Source organism: Arvicola amphibius, chromosome X (assembly GCF_903992535.2).
Source record: "Arvicola amphibius chromosome X, mArvAmp1.2, whole genome shotgun sequence".
Taxonomy (NCBI): Eukaryota; Metazoa; Chordata; class Mammalia; order Rodentia; family Cricetidae; genus Arvicola; species Arvicola amphibius.
This window is the reverse complement of record NC_052065.1, coordinates 115530818-115556270: the sequence shown is the minus strand read 5'-3', so window position 1 is coordinate 115556270 and position 25453 is coordinate 115530818.

Genomic DNA, 25453 nt, shown 5'->3' with positions numbered 1-25453 from the left:
GTATTAATACATTCTAGTTGCTAAAATATTGTTTGGAGATTTTTGTGTCTGTATTCACTAGGAATATTTGCCTATAGTTTTATTTTTGTATATATTTGCATTGTTATTAGAAAAATAAAAGCTTTACAAAAGGAATGCTCATTTCTCTGCTTTTGTCATATATTGTATAAAATTAGATCAATTTTTCTGTAACTGCTTACTAGAATCTTCCAGTAAAATCATGAGGGTATAAAAAATTTCTTTTTGCTTTTGAAATTTAAAAGATACAATTTTATTTCTTTAATATATACATGTTTATTAAATCATTGATATAATATTTGGTGAGTTCTGATTACTTATACATTCAAATTTACTGGCTTGTTCTTCCTTTCTCCCTTTCTTTTTTCTATTTTATTTCCCTCCCTTCTTCCTCCTTCCATCCTCCTTGGCTCTCTCTCTTTTGTCTTTTGTCTCCCCCCATATGTGTGTTTGTGTGTGTGTGTGTGTGTGTGTGTGTGTGTGTGTGTCGTGTGTGTCTCCCTCTAAGATAGGACCTTAATAGTCCATGCTGTCTTCGATCTTACTAGGTAGCCTAGGTTGGTGCCTAAATATTGACCATATTGCCTCAGCCTCACTAATGCTGGAAACAGCTTTATACTACTGTCTGGCTCACTTTTTGTTGTTGTTAATATATTTTGAGGCTTTTTATTTTCATTAATTGCTTTAAAAGAATTTTATCACTGTAATTTTTTAATTCCTATGTTTTAAATATAAAATTTCCCATATACTACACCTCCAGCCCCCTGTCTAATTGAGTTTGCTTTTCAGGTTTCATTTATAAAGCCTTGTGCTCTTGTCTTTTTTTATTTCTTTATTTCTGTTTGTTTTGAGTATATTTTGTCATGCTTTTCTAGTTTCTCTTTCATTCTTGAGACAAGATCTCTTTAAGTGGACCAGGTTGGACTTGGATTTACTACATATTCCAGACTGGCCTCCAACTCTCTTTATTTCTGTTCAGAGTCCTCAATGCTAGAATTACAGGCATATACCACCACGGTCAAGATCCTCTTTTTTCCACCTCGCTTTAAAATTACTTCCTTGAGAGTTTTGTACAATGTATTTCATTCATATTCTTTCCCTCCCCATGCTCCTCTAGATTCATCTTCCTTCCCTAGCTGCTCAACTTTGTTTCTTCTTTAAAAAAAAAACACATCAAATACAACTGGTCCTTCCCATACATCCTTGGATGTATGGTCTTCCACTGGAGTGTGGCCTATGTACCAAGGGTAACACCTTGAAGAAAACTGTCTCCTAAAGGAGGAGGAGGAGGACGAGGTGTTGTCCAGTTTAAAGATGTATCTTCCTAACTCAAAAATTCATATTAAAGATGTATCTTCTTGCCTGCCTCAAAGATCCAGATTTTAAAAAAAAAATAGGTCTTCCCACTTCAAATGATTTAACTAAAAAAAAAATCTCTCACAGGTGTGCCCAACCTGGGTTTTAGTTAGAGAATGTAGCCAAGTTGAAAACCAAGAATATCCATCACAATGGTCTATTAGTACCGTCTACTGGAGGAGAAAAGTAATCACTAGTTTCACCTAGCTGTAAATCCTATTTACCACAATAGCAGCATGACTGAAGATATGTTCACTGGTGCAATAGAGCACAAATGTTATGGGAGTAATCACGCACTTTTCATTGTGTTTAAGTCCACTTTATAAGATAGAACTCATTCCCAACTCTGTTCATGAAACCAAGAACCTGACACTAGCTAGGTCATGGATCCTAAGGAAAATATACTATTATTCTGATAAATGGACTGTGGTAGTCTGAATGAATATGACCCCCATAGACACATAAGGAGTAGAATCATTGGAGATGTAGTCTTGCTGGGGGAAGTATGTCACTGGAGGATAGGCTTTCAGGCTGTAGAAGCTCAAACCAGGCCAGATGTAGAATTTTCAGCTACCTTTCCAGCATCATGTCTTCCTACATGCTGCCATACTTCATGCCATGATGATCATGGACTTAACCTCTGAACTGTAAACCAGCCCCAATTAAATGCTTTCCTCTATAGAAGAGTTCTCATGGTCATGGTGCCTCTTCACAACAATAAAAACCTAAGATACGGACACAGCAATAAAACAAGGAATGATGACTATTGTTATACACATACATCTTACTGTTGTGAAGAGACACCATGACCATGGCCACTCTTACAAAAGAAAGGATTTAGTTGGGGTTTAATTACAGTTTCAAAGGTCCATTATTGTCATGATGGAGAACATAGAGGCAGGCTGGCAGAAATGGTGCTGGAGAAGGAGATGAGAGCTCTACATCCAGATCTGAAGGCAGTAGGAAAAGAGAAATACTGGGCCCAACTTGAGCATTTGAAACCCCCAAGACCAGTCCCAATGAAACACTTCCTCCAACAAGACCACACCTACTCCAGCAAGGCCACACCTCTAATACCTTTCAAGTAGCACCACTCCCTAATGACTAAGCATTCAAATACATGAGCTTATGAGGGCCATTCCTATTTAGACAAACACTCAGCTCGCTGACCCCTACAGACGTGTAGCCCTATCATAATGAAAAAAATGCACTCAGTCCAACTTCAGAAATCCTCTTAGTTTATAACGGTCTCAATACTCTTTAAAAGCCCAAGGTTCAGAGTCTCTTTAGATACTGATGACAATCTCTTAACTGTAATCCCCTGTAAAATAAAAATCAAAAAGCAGAGCACATACTTCCAACACAGGATATACATCACCATTTCAAAATGAAGAAAAGGGAGCAAAATAAGAAAATATTGGACCAAAGCAAGACCAAAAACCTTCTGGACAAACTCCAAACTCTGCATTTTCATATCTAAAGTCAAAGAGCTCTTCAGATCTCTAATTCCTTTCATCTTTGATGACTGCAATACACTTCTTTCTCTTGGACTAGTTCCACTCCCTGTTGGCAGCTTTCTTTGGCAGGTATTCCAAGATTTTGTCATCTCCAGTACTTTGGGGTCTTCAAGGCAATCCAGATCTCACCTTCACAACTTCACACAAAGGTGTCTCTGGGCCTCCATGCAGGGACACTCCTATCCACATGCCTCAGTGGCTTTCCTTAGTAGTAGAAAGAGATGCTATAACCCCCTTCTTGTATCCTTGACTCTAAAGCCAGACCATGAGGCCAAAGCTAACAAGTTCTGCTGTTTGCTGGGGCTAGAACTTGGTCCACTCATTCAAATACATTTTGATCAGCTTTCGATTTTCAACAGTTTCCTTTATTACTTGAACTTTTCTTTAATTCCTTTCCACAAATTAGAAACTTAGGCGGGTGGGATCTTTCCCTGAGATCAACACTTCCTTTATTCCATTTAACATTAGGCTTAAACTTTTTATCTCCTTGAGCCCTGGACTTAGCTCCATTACACTTCCTGATGCTCCTTTTATCTTCAAATTGTACATTTTGTATTTTTGCTTGCTCAGCTTGCTCCTTTTCATTATAGATTTGCATAAAAGTGGCCACTAATAACCAAATAACACCATCAATCCTAGGTTGTTTTGAAATCTCTTCTGTCAACTCTATTAATCCAAAATTCTTCAATTTAGCCTCAGGCAGACTTTTCAAAGAAGGGCAAAAAAACCAGTCACATTCTTTATCAAAATATCACAAGAATGATCTCTAGACCACTTGTTAATATTATCTCCTTTAAAACTTCTTCAGCTAGGTTGTCATAACCTACATTGTTCTCAGTACTACTGTCTTCCATGCTCTTACTAGTATGGTCCACTAAGCCCAACTTAAAGCATTCTACTTCTTTCCTAATCCAAAGTTCAAATTCCTCCGAACAAAAGCATGGCCATCCCTATTACAGCAATACCCCAGTCCTGGTATCAATTTCTGCTTTAGTCAATGTTATATTGCCATGAAAAGGCACCATAACCACAGCAGCTCTTATAAAGGGGAACATTTAACTGGAGCTGGCTTACAGTTTCTAAGGTTTAGTCCACTATCAGCATGGTAGGTAGTATTGCAACATGCAGGCAGACCTGATATTGAAGAAGGAGCTGAGAGTTCTACATCTGGATCATCAGGCAACAGGAAGAGAGAGTGAGAAAACCGGTAAGCCTGACTTTAGCTTCAGAAACTCCAGGGACACCCCCAGTGACACACTTCCTTCAGCAAAGACACTGTACTCCAACAAGGCCACACCTACTTCAACAAGGCCATACCTTCTAACCCTTCTCAAATACCACCACTCCCTAAATATAGTGTGGAGGGCTGTGGGCCGGCCTGCTTTTCATCTGGCCTGGCTCCTGGCCACCAGCTAGCTAAAGCCCCGAAATAACAACACACAAATTGTATTCTTTTAAAACACTGCCTGGCCCATTAAATGAGCCAGGCAGTTTGTTTATTAGCCAATGAGAATCCTCCATCATTTCCCCTTTTTCTGTTTAAACAAAAAAGGCTTTAACTTTAACATAGTAAAATTACATATAACAAAACAGTTATCAAGTAAAAATTACAGTTACAATATTTATATCTTATCTTTTATCATAACAAAGGAAAACAACTATAACTATCTATTCTTTAACTTCATCAAAGACTCCAGAAGGATATAATATTACCTAAGTAAATGAGAAGTAAGCAACTTACAAAACTCTAGAAATCACAGAGACATCTTGCTGCCTGGACAGTCACCCAAAGTTCCTCTGTACCATTGGGGCATCCATCTTTGGCCTTCAGGCCAATAGTTTCCAGCAGACATTTCCATGATGCAGGAAATTTCAAAGGCAGTTCAGTCAGTATCTGCTGTGTCCTGCAGAATGTCTTGTAGACACTTTCATGAATCAGGAACCCCAAAAGACCATCTCACCTTTAGGCAAGTTCAGCAGTCCTCTTTCTGTGGGTTCTTTGTGTCCATTTTATGCCAACAGTCCAGGCAAGAGCAGTTTCTTGCCCAAATGGCTATCAAACTCCATAAGTAGCCTCTTCGATGCCCATCATCTTCTTGAAGTAGATTGGTGCTGCCAGGAGCAGACGTGTCTCATTGCCATGAAAAGCCCTAAGTTATTAAAACATTTAAATGGAATATTCTGTAGTCTTTGAAAGATATTAGGAATGCCTATCTAACTGAAATATATCTCTATATATCTAGAAAATGTAACATGACTACAAGCTTGACTATTATCGATGATTATTCATTAACAACCTATATTTCCTAATTATACATTGCATTTTTAAATGAACTACACAATCACAATACCTTAACCAGTATCAGAAATACATATACATATTACAAAATTGACCTTAAATTTATATCAATAAATTTAAATTTATACCAATGTAAATTATTCATATCTATATCATTTCCCCCTTTAAATGTAAAAGAACATTTATAAACAATATTTGTGAATATGGGCACAGTTATTTCTCTCCAAACTGCTTCCTGCTGAATGGGGACGCTGTTAATCAGATCTTTCATGGTGTAACCTGTGTGCCAGGTTCCTCTCAGTCGGCAGTTGAGCAAAGTAATTTCTTGAGGGTGTTCATAGCAACCTTTCAGGAGGGCGTGGTCTATCATACCATATTAGGATAGAAGCAATCCACAGGGTTTCATTTTCTGTAAAAACAAAAGAAGAATCTCTTTTCCAAAGTATCATATCCTTAGATCCAAATTCTGAAGTCAAGGCATTTTCAAAATATCTATCTTAGATTAGTTCAGCAGCATTTATAAACAAATCTCTTTTATCAGCTGTTGTTTCTTCCTCAGCATTCAAACAATTCAGAGAGAGCATAATAGTATACAGTATTAAGATTCTCTGTGTATTTTCCATCTTATAGGACTTTATTTTAACCTCTATTTTTTTATTTTTACTTTTATTTTTTGAAACAGGTTCTCTGTATATCTTTGTCCTGGAATAACTCTTTAGACCAGGCTGTCCTTGAACTCACAGAGATCCACTGTCTCTGCTTCCCAAGTGTTGGGATTAAAGGTGTGTGCTACAACACCTTGAACTCACAGAGATCTGTCTGTCTCTGCCTCCTAGGCATTGGGATTAAAGGTGTGTGCTGCCACACCTTGAAGTCACAGAGGTCAATCTACCTCTGCCTCCCAAGTGTTGGGATTAAAGGTATGTACCACCACACCCAAACTACTCTCTTTCTCTCTTTTTCTTTTTTACTTTTAAAAACTTTAACCTTTAGCCTGCATGTATTTTTTAACACACCATAAATCATTTAGACATTTTCTTCGACTTTGAATCTTTCTTTTACTGTATATCTCTCTTTTTCTGAACACATGAGCCTTTAATTTACCAAACTATATCGGTAGGACTAAAGCCTTGACTTTGACAGCTATATCCAGCCCATTCCTTAGCTTTCTGCAATCCAGCCTTGTGGCTGAGGTACCACCCGTAGCCACGTTTATTGCTACAACTCTACAGGTCCCTGACAGCAAGCAAGCTGCAGCATTCTTCTCAAAGACCACATTCAAATGCTCTGTATGTATTCGGACCGCCCGCCTGAAAGAGTCAGAGTTTGCCCTGGCAGGACGGCCCAGAAAGCCGACATTTTTAAACAGCACAACGTTTTTCAGCTATGGCTGAAAACAAACAAGCATGCAGTCAGCTTTTATCAACGCCATTTAAGTGTTTCGTAGCAGGACCTCTTAAGAGCTGCAGGGTTTTGCAGCTAAAGCTGAGTCAGGAAGCCTCTCTTAGATGAGAGCGCTTGCTTGCCTCTTGCAAGCATAGCCAGACCCGAAAACATGCTTTACTCTATTCTTTCCCAAGCTTTCTGAAGCTTTCTGTGGATTCAGTTATCCACGTTGGCGCCATTCTGTAGTGTGGAGGGCTGTGGGCCGGCCTGCTTTTCATCTGGCCCGGCTCCTGGCCACCAGCTAGCTTATGCCCCGAAATAACAACACACAAATTGTGTTCTTTTAAAACACTGCCTGGCCCATTAAATGAGCCAGGCAGTTTGTTTATTAGCCAATGAGAATCCTCCATCACCTAAAGACCAAACAGTGAAATATATAAGCCTATCGGGGCCATTCCTATTCAAAACACCATACCATAGATCAGGGCATCTCTCAGTACTCATCAGAGAAGGACCTTCTTGAAGTAGATGGTAAGTAACAAAGTGACCCACAACTAGACAATGTGCAGAGAGTAAGAGTACTAGGCCCTAAATGGGATGTCTATACCACACCCCTCTTCACGAGGCTCAGGGTTCTATGCGGAAGAGGAGGGGAAAAGATTGGAAGAGCCAAAGGTTGCGGACAATATCAAGGACACTGCATGACCAACAACAAGGCTGATACACATATGAACTCTCAGAGACTATGACAGCATGAACAAGATCCATACAGGTTCAAGCCAGACAAATTTTCTGTGGGGCTAAGGAGACACGAGTACAACATCCCACTACTAGCCGAAAGGCTATTTGCAATTGATAGCTTTCACACAAGGAAAATTGATTTTATTCATTGAAATGACACTGGGTATATCAATCAAATTTCAGAGCAGGCCCCAGGTTCAGGAGTGGTTGGCAAACATAAATCAGACTACATGTTTGTTTGTTTGTTTTTGCTTCTTTTTGTTGTTCTGATTTCATTTTTTAAAAATCACAAAAGACCATGAAGTTAGGTGAGTGGGGAGGTGAGAAGAATGTGTGAAGCATTGAGGGAGGGAAAACAATATGACCAAAATTTTTGAAATTCTCAAAAATAAACAAAAACATTAAAAATTGACCCAATTGCTGGGCAGTGGTGGCACATACCTTTAATCCCAACACTCAGGAGGCAGAGGCAGGCAAAGTCTGAGTTCGATGCCAGTCTGGTCTATAGACTGCATTCCAGACCAGCCAGGACTGTTACATAGAAAAACTCTGTCTCAAAAAAAAAAGAAAGAAAAAGAAAAACTCTGTATCATTAAAAAAAAAAAAAGGTCCAACAAAGAGAAATCACAATAGCAAATGTCAACATGGAAGTGGAAGAACTGGAACTTTAATATCTTGTTGATGTGAGTGAACGGTATGGCATCCACTTCAGGGAAGCATTTGGTAAAATGTTCTAAAATAACCCTACACCATGATGCAGTAATTACACTTCTAATAGATTTCCAAGAAAACAAATGAGGTACATTGCTCTCATGCAAATAAATAACCACCGACCTATGTTCGTGCAGGCAACACTAGTTAAATGTGGCAGGACACACACACACACACATACAATGGAAATTTAAGGGGAACTTGGGGAAAAGGGGAGAGTTCAGTGTGGGGGAAACGGGATACGATATAATAATGTAGTGACTATATAAAGTCAACTAACATTTTATCTGTATGAAATGGTGAAAAAATAAACACATTTTTAAAAGAAATGAATGCATATATAAAATTACACATTTAAGAATTCTGTTATTCTACTCATAAGAATCTCAAACTGAAAAAAAAAGAAAATTCCATGAACATATTAACAGTAATGGGACAAACATTAAAGTCACATGGTAGACTGTTATAGAATATTTGTTTAACCAGGCAAAGATGTGTTGCATTTTATTTATGCTGAAGAATATTACTTTAACTATGTAAAGGTGTGTTGTTTTTATTTATGCTGCATTTGTTTAACTATGTAAGGATGTGTGTTTAATGATATAAAGATGTGTTGCATATATACCCAAAGGTGGTATTACTGGGTCTTGAGGAAGGTTGTTACCTAATTTTCTGAGAAATCGCCACACTGACATCCAAAGGGGTTGTATCAGCTTGCATTCCCACCAGCAATGCAGGAGTGTTCCCTTTACCCCACAACCTCTCCAGCATAAGTTGTCATCAGTGTTTTTGATCACCGTGCCACAAGGACAAGGGCTCAACTATGTTCATAGCAACATTGTTTGACTTAGCCAGAACCTAGAAACAACCTAAATGCCCCTCGACTGAAGAATGGATAAAGATAATGTGGTACATTTACACAATGGAGTATTACACAGCAGAAAAAATAACGACATCTTGAATTTTGCAGGAAAGTGGATGGAGCTAGAAAACATTATTTTGAGTGAGGTAACCCAGACACAGAAAGACAATTATCATATGTACTCATGCATATGTTGTTATTAAACACAAAGCAAAGAAAACCAGCCCACAAATCACAATCCCAGAGAACCTAGACAACAATGAGAGACATACATGGATCTAATCTACATGAGAAATAGAAAAAGACAAGATCTTATGAGTAAATTGGGAGCATGGGGATCATGGGAGAGGATTGACGTGGGGGGGGGGAGGCAGGGAGGGGAGCAGAGAAAAATTTCGAGATCAATAATGTCAAAGAAAATAAAAATAAAGATGTGTTGCATCTGTTTCACCTTGTCTGACTAAGGCATCTTATTGGTCCAATAAAGAGCTGAATGCCCAATAGCTAGGCAGGAGAAAGGATAGGCTGGGTTGGCCGGCAGAGAATAAATAGGATGAGAAACCTAGGCTCAGGAGGAAGGAGGAGAGCATAAGGGACATATTCAGGATAGGAAGCCAGGCAGATGCCAGCTAGCCAGACAAAAAGAAGCAGTGACAGTAAGATGTACAGAAGAACAGTAATAAGACCCAAGGCAAAGGGTAGATAACTAGAAACAGGTTAATTTAAGTTTAAAAAAACTAGTCAGAAATGTGCCTAAGCTACTCCAAGCATTCAAAACTTATAATAAGTCTCTGTGCCATGATTTGGGAACTGGCAGCAGCCAGTCAGCAAGCAAGTCTCCTGCGGCCAGATCTCTCCACCACCATCCCCAGCTGCATCAGAGGACCCTGGAGGCGCATTCTCACCTGCACCAACTGAAGGAAGAGTAGCATCAGAGAGCCCCAGAGGCACAGCCCCAACGGCACCGATTGGAGGATGATTTGGGAGTTGGTTGGTGGTCCAAAAGAAAAAGCCTGCTACAATAGACTGTTATCCAGAATTTTGAAAATGTGATTGAATTGCACTGAAATGGAGAAAACTATGAAAAACTAATAAATATAATTTGGATAATTTGGAAAAATTATTTGAAAAACATTACTCACTAATAATGTTATTAGAAGAAATGGGAAATATTTTTAGTCTTTTCTATTAAGTAATTCTGTTATTAAAATGCTTTCCACAAAAAGTTTCCAGCCCCAGATGGTTTTGTACATAAATTTAGTTTATGTTGACCTCTATGGGTATTCATATGATGAAGGAAATATCATTTTAAAACATACTGTCTTCAAAGCCAGAGGAGTAAGTAACATTTCTCAATTCACATTATGAAGTCAGTATTATCCTAATATTCTAAGAAGATGAATAAGAGGTTCTCAACCTTCCTAAAGTTGCAACCCTTTAATACAGTTCTCCATGTTGTGGTGACCCCAACCATAAAATATTTCATTGCTACTTCATAACTAATTTTGCTCTTGTTATTAATTGTAATGTAAATATCTGATATTTAGCATATCAGATATGCAACACCTTCAGAGGGTCAAAACCCACAGGTTGAGAACCACATGCATAGAGATACATGCAAGTTAATTCCAGAATTTGGTAGGCTGAGGTAGGAAAATAGTGAGTTTGAGGTCAGTTTGGATGAAATAAGACCCTACTTCACAAAAGCAGCAATAACAAAAAGATAATGTAATAAAATATTAAATCATTATTCTAAGAAAAGTCTTACAATTTTTAATCTACCAATATAGCAAAGAATTCAAACTAATAATAAGTCTCTGTGTCATGATTTGGGAGCTGGCTGGTGTCCCAAAAGAAAAACCCTGGTACTGTAGACCAGGGAGTGGTCTTCCATGATCCAGTTGATGGTCCTACACCCAAGCACAAGCGCATATGCAAAGCTCTAATTGAAATCGGTGGGTTATCAAGATAAGAAAGAGGATGTGAATCTGGGAGTGGGATGTGGGGAGGTCTTCGAGAAGTTGAAGGGTTAATAATATATATGGAGTTAACAACATGCATTCATACACACACACACACACACACACACACAAAGTGGGATGTCTTAGTTTCTTTTCAGTTGCTATGACAAAGCACCATGACCAAATCAATTCTTAAAAGAAAGTATTTAATGTGGGACTCACAGTTCCAGGGGTTTAGAGTCCATGACTATCATGGTGGGGATCATAACAGCAGGCAGACAGGTATGACATTGGAGCAGTAGCTGAGACAACAACCAAACACAAGGCACTCTCATTCAGACCACCACATGGGGTTTATCCCATGAGTACAAGAGTATTTTACTATTTGAGAGGCAGTGTCATTTGCCATAATGGATTAAGAGAGAAAAATCTGTATAAAAAATCTACCTAAACTTTTGCAGAAAAGATACTTGATGAAACTTGTAAAACTTATCTGAGCAATTCGGAGAAGACAACTTCTTTAACTTCATGAAGGACAGTGAGAAAGAGAGAAGAGGGAGAGGGAGAGGGAGAGGGAGAGGGAGAGAGAGAGAGAGAGAGAGAGAGAGAGAGAGAGAGAGAGAGAGAGAGAGAGAGAGAGAGAAAGAGAGAGTTTTTAACTGAAGAAGGAATACTTTCTTCCTTTATCAGGAAAAAGCAATAATGTTTACTACCATTGTTTTGTTGAGTATTGTACTGGATGTCAGTCAGAGAGTGACACCAACATGAAATGAAAGGAATACATATTAGAAAGGAAGATCTTATTTGTTCACGTTATAATTGTGGTTATAGAAAATTTGAAGCAATCTAAAGAAAAAAACTAGTCAATCTACTTATGTGAATATAACAAGGTCAACATATAAAATGCCAATATGAAACTATCATTCGTAATTCTGTATAATAGTAATGAAAGTGTAGAAGTGATCTTAGGAACAATTCCATTTATAAGAGTATCTGAATATATATGGAAAGAGGAACAAATCTTATAGAAATATTTTATAGGATCTATACAGTGAACACTATAAAACATGGTTAAGAGAAACTCAAGCAGAACTAAATGAATGTAAAAGATATTCCAGTTGAATGCATGAGAAGACTCAAAATTGTAAATATGTAAATTATTTCCCATTTTATTCACATGAGTCAAGAAAAAAGAAATTGATAATGTTAAAATGGATATTAGAATAGAGCCTAAGAAACATGTCTACTCATACAGTAACTTCTTTATTACAGACACCACTACCACTCAGGGGTGGAAAGATAGTGCTAGGCGAAGTAGACCCTCATATGAAAAAAATGGCTCTAACAGACCCCTTGCATTATAAACAAACATCAATTAGTTCTAGGAAAAATAGAATAATGTTTTTATTTTATTCAAGAAAACATATTTCTTAAGAAGAACACATAAAGTACCAAGAAGAAGTTAAAGATGGGCCACACAGATGGCTCAATGTTTAAGAGCAGTTGTTATTCCAGAGGACCTGAGTTCAATTTTCAGCTCATAGTGGCTCACACAGGTCTGTAATTCCAATTCCAGTGGATGTACTGCCCTCTTCTGGACCCTATGGGCCTGCATGCACGTGGTACACAAACATTCATACAGACCAAATACCAGTACACATAAAATAAAAATAAATAAATCTTTTAAAAATAAATAAGAATTCAGTTTCAGTTCAGCTAAGAATACTTTTTAATTCAAATAAAAATAAAAACACCAAATTGTTATAAAAGCTTAACAATATTATTTTTAAATAAACTGTCTTTCAACAGGCTGAAGTTTAGCAAAATGCAAGAATAAAAAATGCAGAAATCATGATTTGTAAACTTGAACGCAACTTATATGGTGTTACAGATTCCAAAGCTGAAGGGGGGAAGCATAACAGCATGGATACAAGTATGGAATCATTATGCTAAGTGACATTAGCCAGGCACAGAGAGACAAGTATCGCGGGGCCTAAAAATGGAGATTGCAGTTGGGAAGTGATAGGCAGAGCTGATGAATGAATGAGAAGTTAGTTAAAACTAATTGATGTTTGTTTATAATGCAAGGGGTCTGTTAGAGCCATTTTTTTCATATGAGGGTCTACTTCGCCTAGTACTATCTTTCCACCCCTGAGTGGTAGTGGTGTCTGTAATAAAGAAGTTACTGTATGAGTAGACATGTTTCTTAGGCTCTATTCTAATATCCATTTTAACATTATTAAATTATTATCATTACAGTTAGGAGCAAGAAGTTCTGGTGTACGACTGGACAATAGTGGCTACAGGTGACAATTTTGACTAAAGATGTCAAAACAGAATGAAGGACGTTGAGTATTTGTTGGGGGCTGCAGACCCCTAGCCCCTTGACTTTCTTTGCCTGCCTCAGATCCTTTGCCTGCTGGAGTGAACGGAGTAAACAACTTGTTTTCCTGTGCCTGCAGCTGCTCTGAGCAGGAGACCCCCATGGGTTCCTGGTGGCAGGGGAGTGGCTTTCACAGCAGAAAATCCCAAGAGCTGGGGCATGGCTATCACTTAAGGATCCCTATATAAGCTTCCCTGGAACACAATAAAGTTGGCATTCTTGTTTCAAGGATGACCCGTGTCCCTGTGTCTCTGTCTCTGTGTGTATGTGTTTAAATCTCCAGCCCCTTTCCTGGCATGCAAACAGTCCTGTAAGTATAGGCACTACAAGTATTCTCACCTCGAAGAGTGGACAAACATTTAAGGAGATAAATAGGTTTAGCCTGGTTTAACCATTGCTCCCTGGGTACATATGCAAAATGTTACCCAGTATCCCATTAATACGTGTATTTTTATGACTTTTTTGCCTTCAATAGAAATATTATAGCCTTTAAAACATGACAACTAAAAGGTCTAGCCATAAACTAGAAGACATATAATCTGCTATGTATCCAGAACATAGAAACACAAAATATATGACCACACTAGAAAAAATTAGTTATACAGATGTGTACCCATGTAACGAATCTGTCAAGGGCTATATATGAAATGTGCGCATTTTCCATATATAAGATACATATCAAGAAATAAGAAAAGAGGAATTATTTGAGATGATAGTGTTTTCATAGAAACTCTATATGTAGGAATATAAAATTATTGGAATTAATTTTGTAGATCTGGTGAAAAGCATCATTCTGTTAAAATTCTGTATTTTTTAGAAATGCTTTCTGAATTTGATTAAAATAATTCAGCTTGGTGGGACGGGGTAGAAGAGAGGACATACGAAACAAGATTGACTCTGTGTGAATAATAATTACAAATTGATGAGTAAAAGAAATTTCATTATGTTATTATCTTCACTTCCCATTTAACTGAACATTTTCCATAATAAGGAAACCTTTCATCATTTGAAAAGAATCACGGGTTTTTGCGGGCACTGATAGACCCTCTACTGATCAGCTTTGTTAGTAAAGAAAACGAACAGTGGCCTAACCTACTTGCCTCCATTCATGCCTCAGAATCTAGGACAGCCCCATAGGACTCCAGGGTCGAGCACTCAGCGTGAGAACTAGCTGGAGTACACCAGGTGCTCAATACTGACTGATTGCCTTGTCCCCATTCCCTTCACCCAAGCTTGCCCTTATTTCTCCAGTTGGTCTTTGGTTTCCTAAGGAACACTGTGTTCTAAAGTGTATACCAACGTACTTTCCCACCTAAGGACTTGAGAGGATGTAATGTATAGTTTGAGAAGAGACGATAACAGTGTAGGCTAGTTCTGGTTCTGTGCTGTGAGATGGCGATGCCCTTGTCACACTAGCTGTAGGTAGAGTAGCTGATTCAAATGTACCTCCTGGCTAAAGAACTAGGTGCCTCTACCCTGGAGCAACTTTTCCTTTGGTCCTAGGTTTGAAGGTAGAGATGTCCAAGTCAGTGGTATGGTGACACTCCTCCCTCCTTTTTCCACCACTCCATAGCCTCCTGGACTCAGAGTATCCAAGGTACCTTCTTGCTATCTTAAAGTTCATCATGTCATCACAAGTGTGATGGACAGCAACTACAATCTACAGCTTAGTGATTAAAACCTCTAACGGCCTGCTACTAAATAACTCCGGAAGTTATTTAGCCATTCTGGGTCTCATTTTACATACTGGAAAAGCGGAGATTGTGTGCTAAGTGGTTGGTAAACTCAAATGGGAAGAACTGCATATAAAGTTCTTCGCACAATAATGGCATTGGTGCAAGCAGAAAATATGATCTTATAGGCCAGGAACATTCCACATTCCTTGGGTCGTTTTCCTTATCCGCCTGCCTTTTGGGGCCCCTAGTTAATCCTAACACTCACTAACCTTTCAGTGCCTGACCCCCGACTGCTTACCCACCCTGGGCCAACTTCATAGTCCACCTTCCCCTGCAAACTTAACTGCCCACTTTTCTGTATCCTGACGCACTGCCTCTTTTCTCCAGTAGGTGGCGCCAGAGAATGTCACAAGCCCATCAGCTCCTCGTGAAACTGCGGAATGGTATGAATTTGGAGGTGGGCTTCCTGGAGGAGTAAATAGTACTTTCTTCCATAAGGATATTTTAGGACTTTTGTTTAAGGTCCGCCCGAACTAGTGTTTCACTCTGGACCGACTTAGTCCACAAATTAAGTTTCTGCCCTGCCTAGACTGTTCATTCATGTTGCTTCCTTTTTCATGCTCTTGGGTCCAGAGAGGCCTTTCATTTAGAGCAAGCACCCCTTCCCCTGAACGCTTTCAAAGGCTACCTAAAGTCCCCTTAGATCTCTTAAAGTACTCTCCCAGGATCCCGCTATTCTTCCTGCACTTCTAACCATCTACCTCTTTTCATCTACTCACTGCTGGCTGCCTACAATGGATGGGGAGTGTTTCCTTTAAGAAGTCTTTGAGAAAGACAATCAGCTAGCCCTGGTTGGCTACCTTTGTAGGGTGGTCCCTTGTTGGAGAATATTATTTTAATGTGTTATTTTTGTTTATGCTGTGGAACATTTGTTTAATGATGTAAAGATGTGTTGGTTTTGTTGATGCTGCATTTGTTTAACTCTGTGAAGCTGTGATTTTTTTGCCTGACTAAAACACCTGAACGCCTAATAAGGAGCTGAACGGCCTATAGCGAGGCAGGAGAAAGGATAGGCGGGGCTGGCAGGCAGGGAATATAAATAGAAGGAGACCCGAGCAAGAGGGGGGGACGTCAGGGGCCAGCCACCCAGTTACTGAGCAAACCATGGAGAAAGAAGTAAAGAAAGGTATACAGAACTAGAGAAAGATACCCCAAAGGAAAGAAAAAGAGAGAGAGAGAGAGAGAGAGAGAGAGAGAGAGAGAGAGAGAGAGAGAGAGAGAGAGAGAGAGAGGGCAGTTGGAATAATTTGTTAAGAAAAACTGGTGAGGAACAAGCCAAGCTAAGGCCGGACATCCCAAAGAATAAGTCTCTGTGTGTGTGTGTGATTTATTTGGGAGCTGGGTAGTGGGCCCCTCAAAAATTCTAATAAAGTATCACACAACAGTGCCTGACTCTCGAATCCTCAAAATACTAGAATGAGTGTTTTAGCTGATGTACAGGAAGTTCTTTTTGAAAACTCAATACTATCCACACATGGGATCCACCATTAGAAAGGCTCCAGGTAGGCTGAGAGAATTCTGAGGAAACAGATTCTACAGACAAAGTTTCACACGTTACCATTTCTACAGCTATCCAGTGGAGACCATTGTAGTTCCAGCCATGTAAGATTATTATAAAGAAAAACGGTATTGTTTGTAAAGTACTTGTAACAGTGTCTGGCATGTAACAAACGCTGTCCTTCCTTTGCTAACAGCATTGCTACCATTAGGAGTCTTTTGTCACATCAAGGCCATACGGACAAAGTGTTTTTAGGAAGCTGTTCCTTTCTTGGCCTTTACTGTCTTTGTAGAAAGAGGCGGCGGGCTGTGTCCCGCCACCCGGCTAGCTTTACCCAAAATAATTACACGGAAACTGTATTCTTTTAAAACACTGCCTGGCCCATAGTTTTAGCCTCTTATTGGCTAATTCTCATATCTTCCTTTAACCCATATTTAGTAATCTGTGTAGCACCACGAGATGTGGCTTACCAGGAGAGATCTTAACCTGCGTCCATCTCGGAGAGGAGAAGCATGGAGACTCATAAGGCGATTGCCTGAAGCATCTCCCCAACTCTACTTCCTTGTTCCCACAATTCTGTTCTGTCTACTCCACCTACCTAATTTTCTGTCTCTTAAAGGGCCAAGGCAGTTTTCTTTATTAATTAACCAATGAAAGAAACATAGACAGATAACTCTCCTCCATCATGTCTTTACTTTCCAAGGTGTTCCTGAATTCCTCTAGAAACATCTCAGGATGGGAGCCAGCACCCTCCAAGTTGTTTCTGTTGATAAATTCTAAAGGAAAATCTTAATGAAAATCAGACAGAGCTGAATGAGTAGAGGGGAGTCTGTAAGAGGTGACCCATGCTGCTCAGGGGCTGGCTCAAGAAATGTGTTAGAATGGGAAAGGCTTAGCCCCAACAAGGAATCTGAGGCCTTATCCCCTACCCCAGATGTTCCCAAATTTTGTAATAATTTGACACTTTCATAGGCTTCTTCATGTTGTGGCAAACCCTCCCAACCATAAAATTATTTTGGTGCTACTTCATAACTGCAATTTTGCTACCGTTATGAATCATAATATCTGATATGCAACCCCAAGGGGTTGTGACCCACAGGTTGAGAATCACTGTGCCCTCTCCCATCTCCGCCTACCTTCTTGATTGTAGCTCAGGCTACTGTACCATGTTTAGAGCTTCCCAAGCTTGCTGCAATGTTTGTCGCCCCTCTCTATCACTCTGTGTCAAGCTCTACTTCCTGTGATGTGATGGTTGTTACTTCGGGGCAATGAGAACCACCAAGCATTTAAAGTTCTAAGTGGCAAACCACCATTTTGCAGAAAAGAAACCTACTTCCATCTGGACAGAGGAGGGGCCTTGCTAACAGACATGGAGGTTTTGCAAGGATGAGGACTATGGTTCTAGCCAACTAGCATGTTGTCTAGTAGACCGAAAAATCAGCACATTTCCTGCAAAATAGGATCCACTGTTTTCTAATCTCCAATACCAGCTGCGGGCCATATTGTGTGGAAGATACAAAGACTGCATGCAGGCATGAAGCAGGCTGACGACTTCCAAACCTGCCCTCAGTCCTGTTGTCCATAAGTCTTTCCATCTTTACCTTTTCAGACTCATTAAATCCACCTCAAAACTGAGATTCTAGGCTGAAACTGCAATTAGGGGTCCTTGTAGCACCTTCCCCCATGTATTAAGAGTCCCCCACTACTTCTATTTCATTGTTTACTACCACACACTCAGAGCATGTGTCCGGTACAATTCTGTGGTAAGAGGGGGAGGCAACTCTTCAATTCCACTGTCCTTGTGATGCTGTCAATGATGTTCTCGACTGTCCATGACTGGTCGTACAATCTGACGGCCACACCCTGCACACCTCTCGCTTCCTGTCTGTATCAGCATGCTATGTGCTTCAGTTGGACTGCCCTATTAATTATCTTCCTCTCCACATAGTCAAATCCCCACCACACTGATGTCCTGCCCAACTACACACACCGCCAGGAAGATTATGATGCCAACTCTCTGTGAATGTCTATGGTCTGTCCTGTTGCCTGAAGCCATGTTGCTGCCCATTAATGCTGCCCCCAAGGGCCACATTGATGTGAGTGTCCTGCAGTGCCACCTGGGACCAGGTTGGTGTCCATGGTCCCAGCTGCCTTTGAGAGCCTTATCTGGGTCTGTGGTCCTACTGCAGCTGGTGGCCATGTTCATGGTTCGTGCTGCAGCCAGAAAATGTAGAAGCCCATGTTCTCACCGACTATAAAGAGCAAGGAAGATGCCTTTTGCAGTGGTATCAATGACTACGGATGCCCAGTTGAGAAAGAGAGACATGAAAGGCTTCTGTGACAACACTTACCCCCACTTCCACTTCAACCCCCCAAAAGTAACAGCCTAAACAAGAAACCATCAAAAAGAGCTCTTAAAAACTGTGATGGGGATGCTGAAGTTAGCTCTCCACAATTGGTAGTTTCTGGCATGGGTGCAGGAGTGGAAGGACTCAGTTCTATTTAAGAGGCAGGCCACTGAGAATTCAATCATGCTCCAGTTGAATAGCTATAGATAACTAGGCTTCAGTTATAGATAACACAAATGGGACTTGAGTTGTTTCTGTTTTAATTTTAATTTGGAGGGGAGTGTTGAGAGAGATCTCTGTCCCACCAGGTCCCGCAGCTGTTCAGTCTCAAACAAACACACAGAATTCTATATTAATTATAAACTGGTTGGCCTAATAGCTCAGGCTTCTTATTAACTAATTCTTACATCTTAAATTAGCAAATAAATTTTGTCTGTGTTAGCCATGTGGCTTGGTATCTTTTATCAGTGAGGCATTCTCATCTTGCTTCCTCTTGGTCTGCATAACAACTGCAGACTGAGCCTTTCCTCTTTCCAGAATTCTCCTTTTCTGGTTGCCCCACCTATACTTCCTGCCTCATCACCTTGCCTATACTTCCTGCCTGGCTACTGGCCAATCAGCATTTTATTAAAACAATACACCTGACAAAACTTTACAGGGTACAAAACCATCTTTACAGGGTACAAGTCCCACAGCAGGTCAAAAAGGTTGGGGGCAGACATGGAAGGACAGGGAAATGAGGGTGACTGGATACATGATGTGAAATTCCCAAAGAATAATAAAATATTTTTTTAAAAAGTATCTCCCTGAACATGTTTCCCCAATCGTATAAAGAAGATAATAATAATACAAGCCATCTTTTCAAAGTTGTAAACATAAAATATGACACAATCAAGTCAAAGTAAGTTATAAATCTCATATATGATACAGAGAAAATAATATCATACGAAGACATAGAGGCTTGAAGTCTGAATAGAACTGGATTTTCAATCTGGTTCTGTATCAACCCCTTCAAGCTTCTTAGCTAGATTAACAGGTTTTCTTATCTCTATGATAGATATAATACCACTCAAGTAAATGTCATGAAGCTACAACGGGAGAATGTGAGTGAAAATAGGAGCTAACAGAGTGGGATTATGAACATGTATCCCTGGCACTTGGAAGGCTGAGACAAGAGGATTATAATTTCAAAACTAGCCTGGCTGCAACATGAAAACCCTCTCAAAAAAGTGAAAACAATCAAACAAGAAAGAAAACAAGCATGTGTGCTATACTGGCTAGTCTATGTCAACTTGATACAAGCTGAAATCATCACAGAGATAATTTCCTTGATTGGAAATATACCTCCATTAGATTGGGCTATAAGGTATTTTCTTAATTAGAGATTGATGGGAGAAAGTCCAGTGTTGTGGAATATTAATTGAAGATGTGTTACATTTGTTTATGCTGTGGAACATTTGCTTAATGATGCAAAGATGTGTTGTATTCTTTTATGTTGCATTTGTTTAACACTGTGAAGCTGTGTTACTTTGCCTGTCTAAAATACCTGATTGAGCTAATAAAGAGTTGAACAGCTATGAAGCATTTCAATGGCATTTGTGGGCCCTGGTGTATGTGTGTTCATTTGGGGTCAGGAAGAAATAGCTGAGACCATGCCCATGGCTCGGCGTTCCCTGCCTGGGCAGGTGGCAGAATCAGATCTACTAGGCATGCACAAGCAGGAGAGCATGGCGATTCCTGCTGCCATACACAGAGATGTTTCCAGGCTGTGCAGTGCTCTGCGTAGCAGATTTGGCTGTTATTCAGATAAAAAGGGTTTATGTGCTGAACACTCATTCTTGGGGTTGGAGTGCTAAGTACAGCTTCTGCCTGGCCCCAGAGCTAGCACTGGTTGTGATTCCACCATTTTAAAAGTGGAGAGAGAGGCAGAGCCAGCCTCCAGAGCAGCTGCAACCAAGCTTCTTATCATTTAAAAAGGTCTTCAAGACAGTAGAGCATTACAGATTGGCACCCACATGGCCAACTAAATCCACTTAAAACCTGAAAGAGTTTGAAAAGGAATTCTAGACATAAAAATACAGAGTTTAACACAGCTTCTTGCTGTTTGCTGGTGGTGTGCTGCAGCTCCTTTAAGAGAGATTTTCATGATTTAGCCCTAACAGGAAAAAACCCATGGCCATTTTAAAATGTCAGCTTTCAGGGCTATGCTGCCAGCAGAGTGGCCTCTGGCTCTTTTGGGATATGGAGCATTTGAGTGGGGTTTGTGGGCAGCATGCTGCTACTTGCTTGATGGCAACTTGGACCAGCTTTGTGCCTGGAAGTATGGCAGTGTGCATGGCTCAGAGATGCAAGCAGTTCCACCATGCTGGACTGTGTGGGGCAAGCAGGCAGTACCAGTACCATATTTAGCCTAGTAACATCACAGCTTAGATTCTTAAGTGCTTAGTATTTTATGAAGCACTTCTGGTCAGAAAATAATTACAGATATGCAATAAAAACAAATCAATGGGTCATAATCTTAGATAAATGTACATAGACTTGGAAGAAAGAAGAAAAAGAGTATGGAGAGTCATAAAATAAAGTTAATGCTTTAAAAAAAGGGTAAACTCTTTAAAGAGTACAGATGGTCATAGATAGGAATAAAGAAAAATAAGCCACGTAAAGATGGAAAATTCACAGAGAGCCTGGATTATGTATATTATTGTGTTTTCTTTGAATTTTTTGACTGTGAAGGAACTAAGTACAGACTTTTCATTGTATGGGCTGCTAAGCTAAGCCAGCATGTATATTATAAAGGTATCTTGACTTCAGTATTTGGGTCTAAGGATAAGTTGCTTTAGAAAAGAGGTTCTTTTGTTTCCACAGAGGATGAAAACCTGTGGATTGCTTCCAGACTGGTATGGTTTGATAGACCACACCCACTGAAAGGTTACTGGGAACACCCTCAAAATATTACTTTGCCCAACTGCTGTCTGAGATGAACCTAGCACACAGGATACACCATGAGAGACCTGATTAACAGCACTGGTGTAGGAGGTCCTTCTCTATTTGTGTTGATTTCATTGGTTGAATAAAGAAGCTGCCTTGGCCTTTTGATAGGGCAGCCCTTAGGTGGGCAGAGTAGAGAGAACAGGAGGCTGGGAAGAAGGGAAGTGTGGCAGATGCCATGCTTCTCCTGTCCAAGATGGACGTTGGATAGACTCATGCCAGTAAGCCATGACCTCATAGTGAACACAGATTAATAGAAATGGGTTAATCAAGATGTGAGAGTTAGCCAATAAGAGGCTAGAGCTAATGGGCCAGACAGTGTTTAAATGAATACAGTTTCTGTGTAATTATTTCAGGGCTAAGCTAGCCAGGTGGTGGGACACAGCCTGCCACTCTTCTTACAACACAGCACCTCCCAAACATCAGGAAATGATATGGACAAATCTATGCCCATATTTCCAAATACTGTCTTTAATTGTTTATTTACATTTAAAGAGGGATATAATATAGATATGAATAGATTGCATTGGTATGGGTCTTGGTTTATTGATTAAAAACTTAAGGTCAATTTTGTTACATGTATATTTCTGATCTTGATTAAGGTATTATGATTGTGTAGTTCATTTAGAAAATGTAATGTATAATTAAGAAATATAGCTTAAGATAATTATTTATAATAGTCAAGATTGTAGTCACATTAGTTGGATTTTCTAGATGTATAGAGATATATTTCAGTTAGTTACATATTCTTTAAATCTTTCAGAGACCTTCAGAATATGGCATTTAAAATGTTTTAAGAACTTAGGACTTTTCACAACAGTGAGACACATCTGTTCCTGGCAGCGCCAATTACTTCAAGAAGAAGATGGGCATCGAAGAGTCTCCTTAGTCATTTGGACAAGAAACTACTCTTGCTTGAACTGCTTGAATGGACATGCAGAACCCACAGAGAAATGACTGCTGAACTTGACTAAAGGTGTGATGGTTCTTTGGGGTTCATGCTTCATAAAAGACTCTAGTAGACATTCTGCAGGACACAGAAGAAAGTGACTGGCAAACTGCCAATATAGGCTGAACTGTCTATGAAATTTCCTGCTTCATGGAAAAGTTTGCTGAATAATGTTGGCCTGGGGGTTGAAGATAGATACTCCAATGATAGAGAAGAACTTTGAGTGACTGTCCAGGCAGCGAGTTGTCTCTGTCATTTCTAGAGTTTTGGAAGTTGCTTACAATGTACTTCTTGTTTACTTAGGTAATATTATATCCTTCTGAAGTCTTTGATGGAGTTGAAGAATAGATAGATAATTATAGTTATGGTTTTCCTTAGTTATGATAAAAGATAAAGTAAATAGACATATTGTAACTGTAATTCTTGCTTGATGCCTGTTTTGTTATATGTAATTTTACTATGTTAAAGCTAAAGCCTTCCTTTTTAATTTAAACAGAAAAGGGGAAATGGTGTGGCAGGTCCTTCTATGTGTTGTTTTGATTGATTGATGAATGAAGGAACTGCTTTTGACCCATAGCAGAGCTATAGGGGCACAGAGCTAAGGGGTGGGGGGGGGATTAAACGGAATGCTGGGAGGAAGAAGGCGGAATCAGGAGATGCTATGGAGCCGCTGTCAGAGTCAGACATGCTGGCACTTTGCTGGTAGGCCACGAAGTCATGGTGATATACAGATTAATAGAAATGGGTTAAATTAAGATGTAAGAGTTAGCCAATAAAAAGTTAGACCTAAGAGCCAAGCAGTGTTTTAATTAATACAGTTTTCTATGTGGTTATTTCAGGGCTAAGCTAGCCAGGCAGCCAGGACAAACAAGCTGGCCCTCCTCCCCTGCGACAGGCCCAATGTTGTGGAATATTAATTGAAGATGTGTTACATTTGTTTATACTGTGGAACACTTGTTTAATAAGACCTAGATGTGTTGTATCCTTTTATGTTGCATTTGTTTTACACTGTGAAGCTGTGTTACTTTGCCTATCTAAAATACCTGATTGAGATAACAAAGAGCTAAGCAGGCCAAAGCTAGACAGGATAAGGATGGATGGGGCTGCCAGGTAGAGAGAAAAAAATAGAAGGAGAAAAAGATTAGAGGAAGAAACAAGAAAAGGAGAAGGCAATGAAGACACCATGGGCAAGCCACCCAACCACAGCCAGATATGAAGTAAGAAGAAAAGAAAAGGTACACAGAAATAGAGAAAGGTAAAAGACCAGAGGCAAAAGGTAGATGTGATAATTTAAGAAAAGCTGGCTAGATATAAGTCAAGCTAAGGCTGGGCATTTATAAGGAAGAATAAGTCTTCATATGATTATTTGGGAGCAGGGTCCCCCCCCAGAACAAAAATAGTAAAAAATAAAAACCAACAACATTTGGCAAACCAACATGAGGCTCGAATTTCCATGGGGGCATAATAAAGCTTTAAAGCTCCGAAGAAACTGTGTCTTACAGCAGAGCACTTAAACAGCCCTTTCCACACCAAATAGAAATTTTAAAAAATCTAAGTAAAAAACGCTTGCCACAGTGCAGGACACTGGCATTCCAGAGTTGGGGGTTGAATGCAGTCCTGGTCAAACACACCTCCACCCAGGCCATGAGCTTTAGGCTTGGCTCTCATGACTGCAAAGTGGGTAGAGCCAGCTGCCAAAGCTGCATGATGTCCTACCCATGCCACTTAGCAGTTTCTGCTCACACAGACAAAAAGACTAGAGATACACAGTAAAGACAGATCCAGACAGGGAAAAAAAAACAAACCTCTAAACAGGTTCCAGTATGTTTTATAATGTGCATACACTTGAGAAAGAAAAAGAATATTATAGGTAGTCATAGAAAAAAATGAATATTTAAAAAAAATAATAGTAAAGTCTTTAAAGACAGTAAAAAGTAATATAAAAGAAAAATCCATGCAACAATGGAAAATAGACAGGGAGTCTGGGTGTTTTATAGTATTGTGTTGATTTTGAATTTTTTGAATGCTGATAGAGCAAATGACAACTGCTGACAGACATGGGATTGTGAACTGGACTACTAAATTAAGCCAGACTATATGCTTTAGGAATGCCTTAACTTTAAAATGGAAATAAAAATATATATTTGTAAAATGGAAACTAAAAAAATGCATTGCTTTGGAGAAGAGGTTTTGCTTTTGTTTTCACATGAAATAAGAGGCTGTGGATTCCTTCAGGGTGGATATGGATCAGGTTTGATGGGGAAAGACCTTCTGAAACTTAATACTTGATATCTATCAACAAAGGTTACTGCTGGTCTTCCCAGCACTTGGCCATTATCTCTATTTTCTCAAGGATCCCTAAAGATGCCTTCACCCACAAACAACAGGAAGCAGTTTAGAGAAAATGGCAACCACATTACAGGAGACTGGGTTTCCAGGCAGAGAGAATAAGTAGAATGAGAAAAAGAGAAGAGGGAGGAGCAAGAAAAAGGAGGATGTCAGGAGCCAGCCACCCAGCAAAACATTCAGACATGGAATAAGAAGGAAAAGAAAAGATATATGGAAATAGAGAAACATAAAAACTCAGAGGCAAAAGGTAGATGGGATAATTTAAATGAAGAGAAACTGGCTAAAAATAAGCCAGACAAAGGCCAGGATTTATGAGAAAGAGTAAGTCTCTGTGTGATTATTTAGAAGCTA